Raw genomic sequence first — 13935 nt, 5'->3', positions numbered from 1 at the left:
TGATGAAATGTTCTTCCAGTGTGAACAAGGCTCACATATGCTATATTGAGTGGGCCACTAAGGGTGGCAAATTGGTAATTACGGCAAACTTTGCAATTAACTCGTTTTAATCTAATTTAATCATACCTAATCAGTTTTCAGATAAATATACCATAAAATCATATTAATTATGAGGGTCATAAAACACTAACCAATTCCCGATTCGGCCGCCGATAAGGCCTTCAATTAGCAGTTTAAACACATAAGCATGAACAGATAATCATACAGTCAAACAGATAGAATGCAATTTAACTAACATACACTCAATCAATTCGGTTTCCAATGTCAGTCAGTCGGTTCAGTACTTTTAATCAGTCCAATTATCAGTCATAATCAATTCAGTTTAACAGTAATCAGTCAGTCATTAGTCGATAAACAGTGTTTAGTCGGTAAACAGTGTGAGGGTTGTTACAGTCTCCCCTCCTTATAAAGAGTTTAGTCCTCTAAACTCGAGTTAACATACGGCAACAGAGATAACGCCTAACATAACAGTAGCTTTCACTCTTTAACAGGAGCATAATCATATTCATAACAGTTTCATGACCCAATCTCAATCTTAGCAGTGCATAGAAATAGAATCATAAATCGCATACAGAGATTAGGGTCCGAATTATAATGGAGTCTTAGACCTAGTCAGGTTTTAGAGTCAGGAACAGATTCGGATACAGAGCAGAAGCTGAGCCCTCGTAACGAGGCCTCCAGTACGGGTAACAGAGTGCAGACAAATATAAGTTCCATAAGGAACCTCCAATACCGGGCAGCTAACATATACCGCATAATATTAAGAGTCACGAATACATATCAGAGGTTGACCCCTTAATCAGTATACAACATATAGCATTACAGAAAATAAGACTTATTTCGTGACACAGAACATGAATACGGTTGCACACAACTTTACTGTAGTGGTAATCACACTACTTATATCAAGTACTTATCGGGGTTATAGATTGCATTGGCCTCATTTCATAAGTAGTTTCCCCCGTTAAGTTACAGAGATTCGATTCGTTCACTTCTGAGTCATTCATCTGGTCTTTGTTCAATTTGTCCTTAATTCGGTAATCCCTCACAGTCAGTCCAGTTCATTTGGGAGTTATTGGAAACATAAGGTGAATTTGTACATTACTCCCATTACAGTAGGCAGGGTTCTGAAGTAATCATTCACATACTATTCATCAGTTTCAGTTCTCACAGATTCGATCATACTATGTGTCAATACGGAAACAGTCATACTGATTTCATATACTTCCAGATAGTGAGGGTTTATAATCAAAACTAGTTTGCTGTCAACAAATCCCATCAGTTCTGAAGTACGGTAATCGCCAAAACAATCATTCCCTAATCAAACAAGTTCATAGTTATACGGTAATACCGGGTGATTAATCACATGGCATGCACCCAGTTTTCCCATATTGGAAGCAAATCAGGTAATAGCTCTCAATCAGAGTTTTCTCAAGTCGATGAAAGTTCGACTAGGTCATTTCAGATGCAAGTTCTGTCCAATCATAATAAGTAAGGCTTCGAAGCACAAGCATCAAACAGAAGTTCTATTAGTTACACAAAGGGTTTCATCAACCCACGGTTCTATCAGATCAGATCAGGTAGCAGTTCCATTCTTATCATTTCCAGATGAGGTACAGAAGTTCATACTCCAGTCATTTCAGTACATAGTCAGTAGTTTCGCAATTAGTCTGAGTCCATTTATTGTCAATCTTACATCAGGGTCTGGTATCATTATAATTCATATCGAAGCAGTACCAGTCATATACAACGTGTTCCTCCCATTAAGTTTACAGGCAATGCAGTTAGTCACATCGAGAGGCAAACATCACAGTCAGTATAGCAACTTCCAAATAAATCCTTCTTATAGGCATATGGCATACAGTAATACATTACGCGAGATTCTCGGACACATAATAGGGAGTTGCCCTACGAGGGTTCCAAATCAGTCATACAGTCACTAGAGCATAGGCTCGCAGGTCTATTCAAACAGTCATGTCAGTTTTCCACAATCACGATTCACAGTCAAGAGTTCATTAGTCGGGGTCTTTATTCAATCACACAATTCTGGAGTCATGGTCCCAACGGTTAAGTTATCAACAAATTATATACCAATCAGTCCGAGCAAAGGTACAGTCATATATGTGCACTCTCAGAGTCTACTAATATTCCCAATACGGATTCACAAGTTCAATGTACAATACAAAATAGTTTTTCCCCAGATACAATAGTTAAGGTAGCAAGTCATAAGTCTACCCAGTCTAGTAACATCCTTAAGCAAAGGTATACGAACATGTACATGAGTCCAAACAGTTTTCATAGCATAGGTAATTGTTAACATAAGGCATTACGGTGTTGTACATAGTCCGCATCAAATAGTAAATCTCGAAAGATTCATTAACCACAGTCCATACTTGACAGTCCTAATAGTATTACAAGCATGGGAACATATGTACAGGTGTGAGTCTAAAATCAATTAGCATGTGAGCATTCGTTCGCAAATTCATACGTAGTAGTTCATCTTTACAAGCTAATATGGGTTCTTAATTTCAGAAGTCCCACACACAAACAGTTCACGTATATAATTCGAGTTCAAGGGTCCGATCATTCAATGATGTCCGTCAATATATATAACAGTTCAGTCCGAATCATAGCTGTACAGATTTCTCGAATTACAGTCAGTCATAAGGTGGTCCCACGTTCAACAGTTCTAGCACAGTTCAAAAGGTCATGCTTAATAGTTCACATTCAGTTGTTGCAATACGATACAAGGACCTAACTCGGCAAGTTCTCGCTGTTCACAAGTCCTAACAATTCTCATAGTATAGGGTTCATAATTTCAGTAATTCAGTTGGTTCAGTCAGTATGTCCACAATCTTTATCGGATTAAGGAATGTACGATTCCCACACTAATGTTCGTATAGGCAATTACACATAATTAAGGTAATACCTGCGTCAGTCATTTCAGTGTTCCGAGCATTCTCTGTAACTAGGGTCTAGATTTAGACTCAATATCGTTCGGTTGAGTTTACGGACAAGATTTAGGCAAGTGTCCTTCCTGTCCTCGTCTAAAGCGAGTTTCCGACAGGCGGTGGCAATGCCCCAATGTTATTTCCCACAATCGGTACAAATAGGTATATCATTGGTCAAGGCTATTGCCCGAGGTTTTCCATTCACAGTGGTCATTTTCACTTTCTGTTACTTCCGTTTCATTCTTTCTGATTCGGTTGACGATGTTGATTTGGATATTTCAATGCTGCTACGTTGTCTCAGGCATTAATACTCTATCCAGGACATCTACATGCTTTGTTGGGTTTTAGCACGTCAATTCAGTCAAACACATCTAGGTCACGCCCACCTTCAATTCTTTTCTATTCTTTTGTAGACAGTATCTAACATGTGGGGTGCCTATCGACTTAGCTAGGTAAATTTTACCTCGTATTCGACCACAGTCTTATCACCTTACTCAAGTTGTTCAAACTCGGATACTTCCCTATCTTGGATGCATTGGGGGAAAGTATTTTTCGAAGAACACTTCACCTATTTTCTCAGTTTCTGAACCCAAGCTTCAATTTCAGTGGTTCGGTACTTCCCAGAAATTTCGGTGGTTTCAGTTTGTTGGGTTTCTCTATCAGTGTCATCAGTTCATATTCAGTTGGTTCAGGCACATATGTCTGCCTTTATTATCTCAGATTTTCGATTAAGGCTTCAATCATTCATTCTAGCCTATTAATCCTCAGATCAGAAGATTCAGTTTCGTTCACAATCCTCGCCCTTTCCCTTGTTTACACACAACAGGGTGATTATCAATCCAGGAGAGGTTCTTACTGACTTCACGTTTTATTTCATATCAGACGTGTGTATGCTTTCAATTCAACTCAGGTACGGTCACATGACCCTTTACTACCACACGTCCATAATCACATAGATTCCATATTCGGTATTAACATTCACAATACATGTTATACCACTTAACTTCTTTAAGTATGCATATAGGTTGCGTTCATTTCACCATAGACAGTACGGTAATCATAAGCATAGACAGTTGCATACTTAAACACATTAACACATTTATTCAAATCATGGTCACACACACTTCTCATTTTCATGCAATGCCCTAATTACTTTTCTAGGACATCCTATAGCTCACTTGGACACGTGTGTGCAGTATAACTCGTGGTTAAATATCGCTCTGATACCACTCTGTCACGACCCAAACCCGGCCCTATAGGTTTAGCACCGTAACCGGCCAGTAATCCGAGATTACCGAAGGCCTACCTAACAGTAATCCAGTAAAACAGAGTACAGGGCCTGGCGGAAGCCAATACAGTAAATAAACAATGTCCAATGAGCTGTGACAGTCTACACATACAAGTACAATAATTCAGAACAGGGATCTAATCCCTATTAACTAGTACAGTAATAGTCTATACAGTCTATACAGTAAACAAAACAGTTACAGGGACAGACGGGGAATATTAAAACACCCCAAAGCCGAAGCTTGAACGGCTTGGAACCTCACAGTGAGGCACGGTGGTTGGCTGACAAACAAAAGCTTGCCTGACGCTCCTAGCAGCGGTCCGATACCTGAACACCTACATATATATATGAGCAGTGAGCTAAAGCCCAGTGAATAACATAATACGTAAAGAGGTTTAGGACGAATGTCTTTTCAATATTTAAAACAGGTCATTAATTCAGTATATCGGCCAGTCAGTTTATGGCTCATATTGATGCCGTAACAGTCATTTAGAAATCATAGTAATCGTACGTGGCACATCCGTTAGCAGTACTAGTAGCAGTGTCAGTACAGTAGCAGTAACGGTAACAATATAGTAACAGTACAGTAGCAGTACCGTAACATTACAGTAACAGTGACAGTAACAGTACAGTAGCCGTACAGTAGCAGTACAGTAACAGTAACAGTAGCAGTAACAGTAACATTACAGTAGCCGTACAGTAGCAGTACAGTAACAGTAACAGTAGCAGTAACAGTAACATTACAGTAGCCGTACAGTAGCAGTACAGTAACAGTAACAGTAGCAGTAACAGTAACATTACAGTAGCCGTACAGTAGCAGTACAGTAACAGTAACAGTAGCAGTAACAGTAACATTACAGTAGCCGTACAGTAGCAGTACAGTAACAGTAACAGTAGCAGTAACAGTAACATTACAGTAGCCGTACAGTAGCAGTACAGTAACAGTAACAGTAGCAGTAACAGTAACAGTACAGTTCTTATGGATTCAAGAGGTGTCTCGCACAGATTCTAGAGGTGGCTCACTTTGTAGCACTTAGTTCCGTGCAGCACTTTGCTCCAAGTTTCACAAATTATAACAGTCATATGTGGTACATCCAGTAGCTAAACAGTACAGTAGGTCTTAATAGACCGGGTCTTAATAGACCAAACAGTGAATGATGGCCATCATATCAGTAAACAGTAGTGGTTCCAACATGGGAACCGACAGAGATCTCTGTAACAGTAACAGTAACAGTAGGTGCTAAGGATGCCACAATACAGTTCAGAATATAGGACATACATTCATTCAGTAAACAGTATCAGTTCAGTAAACAGTTCAGTTCAGTATTCAGAAGATAATCATTTTGAACATATCTTTACACAAATGTTACTCACAGAGTTCTGGGCTATAGTAAGCTAGAGCGTCTCCTCGGAAGTCAACCCTACACAATCAACAGATCGAACACACACTAAGCTACACAGTTGGGAAAGATAATAACTTAACCCCTAATGCCTCGGTGTGTTCTACATCTATATCCTCATTAAGATGTCTTAAACTAGGCCTAAGAATGCCTAGAATGGGATGAGGATACAAAGATGCGCTCAAAAAAACATTTTCAGAAAATTAGAGGTCCCGCTCGAGCGTGTGCTTCCCCGCTCGAGCGGACATGCTGACAAAGGTCTCCGCTCGAGCGTACATTACTCCGCTCGAGCGGACTGTAAAACGGTGCAAGATGCTGGGAGCTCGATTTTCCCGCTCGAGCGGCACTTCCCCCGCTCGAGCGGACGACTGAAATCTGGAAATCCCAGATTCGAGCTCCAGGTTCAAAACCAAGCTTAGATGCATAAACTTCGATCCTCTTGGGCCAATTTTTTGGAAAACTCTTTTAAACACATAGAATGCGATGTTTCAAAACTCAATTTAGAAAATCAAAGCCCAAGGGTGTTTAATTCAAACCCAATTTCAAACCAATTTCAAGAACAACATTCAAACATGGCATGCATGATCTTAAATCATTTTCAAAGCTTTAATGCTGTTTCAAAAGAGCTCAAACCTTCAAAAACAAGATGAACTCATGGAGTATGACCAAAAGATGGACATGCATGTGAGGTATTATGAACTACAACCTCAAAACTTCAATATATGTACATGCATGCAACAATCAAGCTTCAATTCAACATCTAATCCATGATTGGCTCTAAACTCCATCAACATGACATGAACCAAGCAAGAATCCACTCAAAACATGAATAAGAAGACAATGGAGCTACCTTAAGTCTTGTATTTAGGATAGGGAAGCTCAATTGTACAAAACTCCTTCAATTCTTCAAGATTCTCAAGCTAAATCAACAAGAACAATTCTCTCTCTCTCTAACTCTCTTCTTGGTCGGTTATGGCAAGGAGAAAGCTGATGAAATGTTCTTCCAGTGTGAACAAGGCTCACATATGCTATATTGAGTGGGCCACTAAGGGTGGCAAATTGGTAATTACGGCAAACTTTGCAATTAACTCGTTTTAATCTAATTTAATCATACCTAATCAGTTTTCAGATAAATATACCATAAAATCATATTAATTATGAGGGTCATAAAACACTAACCAATTCCCGATTCGGCCGCCGATAAGGCCTTCAATTAGCAGTTTAAACACATAAGCATGAACAGATAATCATACAGTCAAACAGATAGAATGCAATTTAACTAACATACACTCAATCAATTCGGTTTCCAATGTCAGTCAGTCGGTTCAGTACTTTTAATCAGTCCAATTATCAGTCATAATCAATTCAGTTTAACAGTAATCAGTCAGTCATTAGTCGATAAACAGTGTTTAGTCGGTAAACAGTGTGAGGGTTGTTACACTTACAGCCTCCGTGTCTGTTAATCGTGCACAAGACTGTTTTGTTTTTGCCTGTACGTAAGAGGTGAAAGTTGCGCAGACATCATCAAAGCCACTTGACCATGACCTTTTAGAACGACCATTGTCAATCTGGCTATTTGTAGGGCCCCTCTTGTGACTTTTTCCCTTAGATGGTTCCATGTACTCATCGCCGAATGAGTCAATAACAATGGGTTTTGTAGCATTACTCCCACCAGCTTCAAGCGACCAAAATTTGTTAAGCATTTTATCATTTTCATCGGAGTCTGTGTGGATGCACGGGCCAAGGCCCCTGTGGCACAGCAGTTTTCAACAATTTCGATCATTTCATGAAAATACTCAATTTCTTTCGTCCTGTATTTCTTTACATTTTTGTTGCCTACCTCCAATTGAAAATTTTGAAAATAAGCGTATTGCACGTGTGATAAAATTTACAAAAAAAATTGAAAAGGGTACAGGTTAATTCAATACCTTATCTCAAAAATATTAGGTGTAATAACCGTTCCTACAATGGGATCCCATCCCAGACCGGTCTGTGCCTGAAGTCGCTTGAAAGTTTGGTAATCAGTTTTTAGTCACTAATATTTTTGTCTCACCTATTTTGGTGTGTATTGGAACCCATACGGATTTTGTAACTCAGTTGCAAAATGGTTCCAACACCTAATTGTCCACATAGTACTACAGCCTTTTGTTTGGATTTTTTTGTACCTTTTCTCTCAACATGTTTATTAGCTTTATTTCAATTCTGGAGCTCCACATTCTTGTGTCCTGATTATCATCTGAATTGTTGCTATCCATCTAACAACACACACTTTATATCTAAACTAAGCTAAAGTAGATATTGAAAAATAACAAGATAAGTCCTAAGTATAATTTATCATATAACTTGAGTTTCTAGAAATCAATGCAAGAATCATCTACAATTATGTTTCAGTTTGAATACAATATTAATTAATTGAAATTGTTAAACAGTGTTGGGAAAAGTAGATGAACAAGAAAAGACAAAATATTAATTATAAATCCATTGTGAAAGAGTGTTTTATATGAACTATACACAGTAGACAATAAGTAGAAGGAGAGCAGAAGAAGAGAAGCAATAAAGGGGTGAGTGGCGGTCGACCCAAAGGTGGGAGTAGTGGAATGGCGGTCAACTGGGAGGATGACCGGCCAGTTGTCCTGGTGGATGACCGGTTCAACACCGTTTGGACAAATTAGAAAACCCATTTCTATTTCTCAAGTATTCCATAGCAGATCGATTGAAGGATATATGTACCAGAGTAGTAAGAGTGGAATAGTTGTCACTGATGATGAAGTAGGTAGAGTGGGTGGATGTGGGCTTCTTCGGTAACCGTTTGATTCGAGAATATGCTTCACAAATTTGGCCCGAGAGAAATAAATTTGGGGATGAATTTCGGGATGAAGCAAGAAATCAGTGAGTTGTATATAGAACCAATATAAATTTTGAGAGAAATTTGTGATTTACTTTACCTCTTTGTTGTCATTGTTTTGTTGCTCGGAGGGTGAATCTTCCACAACGCACAAAGTGAAACTCAATTGATTTGTGGGAGCTAGTGGATTCAAATTTATGGGTGGGAAGGGGGTTCACAAGCATGGTTTAGATTTGAAGGTCACAATTCAGTTCAAAGAGAGGAAGACGACCTGTGAAGAATCTTCAGCTGTGATCTTTAGCTTTAAATTCCTTTGCACATGAAGCTTTTCAGAAATGGAGAAGACCAAAGAGAGAGAATATGTATGTTTGGAAGCTTTTCAGAAGATTGAAGAGAGAGAGAGAGAGAGAATATGTACGTTTGGAAGCGTTTCAGAGTGGAGAAGACGAAACGGCAAAATCTACCAAACGGGAAGTAGAGTTGCATTTTGAACTGTGTGGTGGAATTGAATTTTGAAACTTGTATCCAAATGTAAAACGCAAATAGGAGGGTGGAAATATATTTGGAGAGCACAACCAAACACAGCCTAAGAATTTCATTTTTTTCAGTTAATTCTATTAAATAAAAAATTCAGATAAAGGGGTATTTGTAATTTTTCAAACCACATGAGGAAATTCGTATTTTAACAAATCTCAAGGGATGTATTTGTAATTTATTTAAATATTTGTATGCCACATGACTGTCAATATCTCATTTTTTTTATCTAATTTCTAATAGAAATTAGCTTTAAAAATAAACTGAAAAAAAATTGAAACATGAAGGGTCAAAGCAAGAAAAAATAAATTTTAAAGACCAACATAAGAAAGTGACTAGTGCAACAATCCTATCGCGTAATACTTTATATTTAATTAATGACGGAGATTTGAATTGTATTGCCTACTATTCTTATTTAATTTGGGAATTATGAAAATTATGGAGATTGATTTGTATACGATTTTATGAAAGATTTATTTGAAATTAGAAATTGAAAGCCTGATTGGCTCAAGAAAAGATAAGTAGTAAGTCGAATTATTTTAATTTAGAGTATCAGACCATATGGAGGTTTAATTAGATATTCGATTCAGATTTGTAATATTGGGATTTGATTAATTAGGTTTGAATTGAAGTTAATTACGTTATGAGGAGTGGAAATTAAGATTATTGCTAATTCAATTTATTTATGAGGTATTCAATTTCAATATGCAATTTATTGAAGGAGACCTTGAGTTTGACTTGAAATTGAGAGCCTTACTGATGTGAGAAATCACAATTGATGATGAAAATAAACTTAATTTGATATTTGAAGCCTTTTGGAAGTTTGATTAAGAATTCTGATTCAGACTGATAATTTAAATACAATTAATTGGGCTCTAATGGAAGTCAAATTAGGTTAACTAAATTATGTGGGACTTGTAATTTGTCATGATTAGTGTAATTATGTGGTTGTTGTGTAATTGCATGTCTAAGGATGTGAATTATAAGGATTTGAAGTTGTATTTATCAGTTATAAGAAAATCTGTTGAAATTGTGACCTTTGGGCTGAAAATTAAAAGCTTTAGAAGCGCGATAAACCGAAACCGACTACATATTTATGATCAGCATGATTTTTAGAGCCTAGTATAAAGTTTTGTAAAAATCTGATTCATAATGAATTAAATTGATTTTATTAAATATTACATATAGATATATGTGTATAGGCTTTGCTAGCCTCAACGAAAATATTCTGAGAGAGAGAGAGATTGAGAGAGTTCTGGAGACATCAAGATAAAGAACCAAAAGAGAGAAAGAAAGGGAAGAAGAAAAGAAGAGGAAAAGAGGGGAAAAGGAAAGTACTCCAAGAACTTCATCTAATCCAAGCTAGAAAGCAATCCAAGGTAAGATTTCATCCCTAATTCTTGTAATTAACACTCCTAACATCTAAGAATAGAAAGCAATTAGAATCAAATTGGGTTAAAAATGAAGAACTTGGAAGGAAAAGAGAGAAATTAAACATGGATTCCTTGCATTTGTTAGATTTGAGAGTTAATTCTCTTATATTTGTTTATCTTAAAGTTGATTGCGAGAGGTTGAGCCTTAATCTTGAGGTTTTGTATGGTTTGAACTCATAAAATTACATATGAAATGAAGATCTATATGAATTCAGAAGAAAAGTTAGGTTTTGTAACAAAAATATAGTATCAATTTCTTGTAAAAGATTCTTAATTCTTGAGTTAAACCAAGTTTTGATGCCTTTGATTTGGAAAACAACCTTATTCCCATGTTTATCCATGAATTCATAAGGTTTATGTTAAGTTTTACTAAGCCCTAGCTCAAGACCATGCAAAGAAACCATTTTAGAACATACTGAAATTTTGGACCTGCTATTGGAAGCCCAGAACCGCATGTGCGGTTTGGATTTCCGCACGTGCGGATTGCCCTATTTCAGCCAACTTTAAACAAGCATATCTCCCTTATCCGGACTCCGTTTTAAGTGATTCTTAAGCCTAAATTCAAGCCCCGGAAGTCTAGTTTCTAATGGTGGTAATCTCATACCCAAATTATAATTACACAAATAGATATGTTTAAATTAGTGAAGGTTGTTCACTTGTCTACCTGTTTCATGCTATTTTTTCTCCTAATCCAGTTTCCTTCCGTTTCTTCCTATTTTCCTTGATATGAATTATGACCCATTGAGGACTAATGAGTTTAGAACCAACATAAATAATTGGTTAAAAGACAAAGTAAGGGACCGGTTTATTTGATTAAGAAAAGATTAAGAGGAGTAAATTTGTTCAAAGAGAGTAATTCTATGTTTTGATATGTTGGGTTATGTAATTGTGTTTGTAGGTCAAGATAAGAACATCGCCCAACTGCTACCAGAAGTCTATCACTATGAGTAATAGTATAGTAAAGATATATTTTTCATTATCTATTTTGATTTATGCATGACATGATTCTCTAAATATCGTATTTTGTCAAAATGCACAAGTTTCCAAGAAATGTGAAATGAGTTATGAACAAGAAATGTGAATTGTTTGTAATATGATATGGTGGGTACAAGGCCGTTTCGTTTATCTGTTCCGTTTATACTATGACATGATATGAATTGTTCGGTTTTTAAGATTTATTGTTTTTTGGTATAGAACAAAGTGTTGTATGGAACTAAGTGCTACAATTGGAGTCACCTCTAGAGTCCGTGCGAGTCACCTCTTGGGTCCATACATACATAAATTGGGCCCAAGGCCGTTTTAATATATGATTGGACCCGAGGCCGTTTTGTTATTACGTTGGGCCCAAGGCTGTTTTGTTATACATGGACCTGAGGTCGTTCAGAAAATGTGACATAAATACAAATGTTTTTACATCGCTATATGACTTATGTTACGAAATGTGATTTTATAAGAATGAATGGATGTCCTATTTTGAAATATGATTCTAACCCTTTGTATAAGTAGGCGTACCACGCACCAGGTAAGATGTTTTGTAATGGTTTCAGATATGTATTTCATTTGAAAAACCATGGATTTTGATATGATAACTGGTTGTTTTAATATGATTTAAGATACATTTCAGACTTGTGAAATAGGTTTTCCTCATGTTAAGGACATCTTTCATTAACCTCTTTACTATTATTACTCACTAGGCTTTAGCTCACCTTTTTACTTTATGTATATATGTAGGTGAGCCATCAAAGGATCAACATTAAAGTTTGTACCGAAGTCCGCCTCTCTGTCAAGCCTCCTAGGAAGTGCCTCCGTGTAGAGGCGTAGTGTTATTTCGTCAAGCCTAGTTTTGTTTAAAGTTTTTCTTATAGTGTGTAAGATCTGTATAAGCTCTGTTATTCTATATATGTAAATTTGGAGTGTGTAGTTAAATAGTTTAATTATTTCAAGTCATCATGTATGCACAGCTCAATGGACATTTATTATTTTTGGTATCTGCTTCCGCTTAAGGCCTCGTATTTGAATAAATAGTTTTGAAATTTTGTCTTTGAGGCCTGAGTGCAGGCCGGTCATGACCTAAACTTTTAGGGGCGGGTTTGGGTTGTGACAACCAGACATAAAGGGAATAAAAGTGTAATTTACCATTTGTTTTTCTATGACTTTCAGGGCCGTTTGTTCTTAAAGTTAGGTTAGGTGAGATTGCTAGCGTGGGTATTGCTAATGAGAATATTGGCCTATTTTGAGAAGTGATTTTTTTTTGGTTTATTGATTTTTTTTTTTTAAAAAAAATATGTTAAAAAAATAGAGAGGTGATATGATCTAAATAAGCCAATAAGCTAGTTTTTTTCCCCTAATTGTCAAAATAGGCCATTATTAATATGGTGGGATTGAGTGAAGGGATTAAGAAAAAATATATTTGTTTGATACCATTTGTTTTGTCATTCTATGATATGATTAACTATATAAAATTTCATAAATATCCTGGTATTTTTGATATATTTTAATATTAAAAATTATATTTTATAACTATAATATATATTTTGGTATACACATATTATTGCTACTATTATATTTTAATATTGAAAATTATTTTTATATTAAATTATTTTTGTAAAATAAGGGACAAAAATAATTATTTCACCTATAATCCCATAGGATTGGATTTGAATATCACCTCCTCGTGGGACTATTAGTCCCCTCCTTAGAGGGGTTTCATAGTCCTATGTGACTGTTAATCTCATGGCATATTTTCAAAATAAACATGATGTTTGTAAGTCCCTCCTTATGGTTAGTCTAATCCCACCATTTATCTCTTGAAAACAAACAGGGTACCACTTCTCATAATTTGTTTTTTTCTAATACAACAAACCATTTGGTAGGGCTAAGTAAAGAATTCGAAAAATTCACAAACTAAACCAGTCCCCAATCCGGTAGGTTTAGTGTATTTTTTTAATTTGTAGTTCAATTCTGGTTTGGAAAATTGGGGAAGTGGTATTCGTGTATCGATTTTAGATTTAAATCTACGATTCTAGATTGGAACAGAACCAGACCGTATATAACTTATGTCATATACCTACTATACGCCCCAATGCATACAATCCTATCCTCTTATTTATAAACCAAACCGAAATTCATATTGTTCCAGTTTTCTTTTCTTTTCTTTTCTCTTCTCTATGCCACTAAAATTGATTTTTTTAATTATTTAACATAATTTTAATTATTTAATTGTTGTTGCCACAAAAATGTTTATTCAATGGGAGTTTTATACTTGTTACATGATAAATAATATATTTATTTACTAGATATTATATTTGTTTAAGCTAATGGTAAAACAATATGTTTAGGTCTTGAAAAGGGGAAACACTATGGCACACATCCCTCAAAATGTGTATATCATATGCACCATATAACTAATAAATAAAATAACATA

The sequence above is a fragment of the Camellia sinensis genome, chromosome 8 (assembly GCF_055761805.1).
Source record: "Camellia sinensis isolate YWXY chromosome 8, ASM5576180v1, whole genome shotgun sequence".
Lineage (NCBI taxonomy): Eukaryota > Viridiplantae > Streptophyta > Magnoliopsida > Ericales > Theaceae > Camellia > Camellia sinensis.
The sequence above is the reverse complement of the archived record's forward strand: the minus strand, read 5'-3'. Positions refer to the sequence as shown.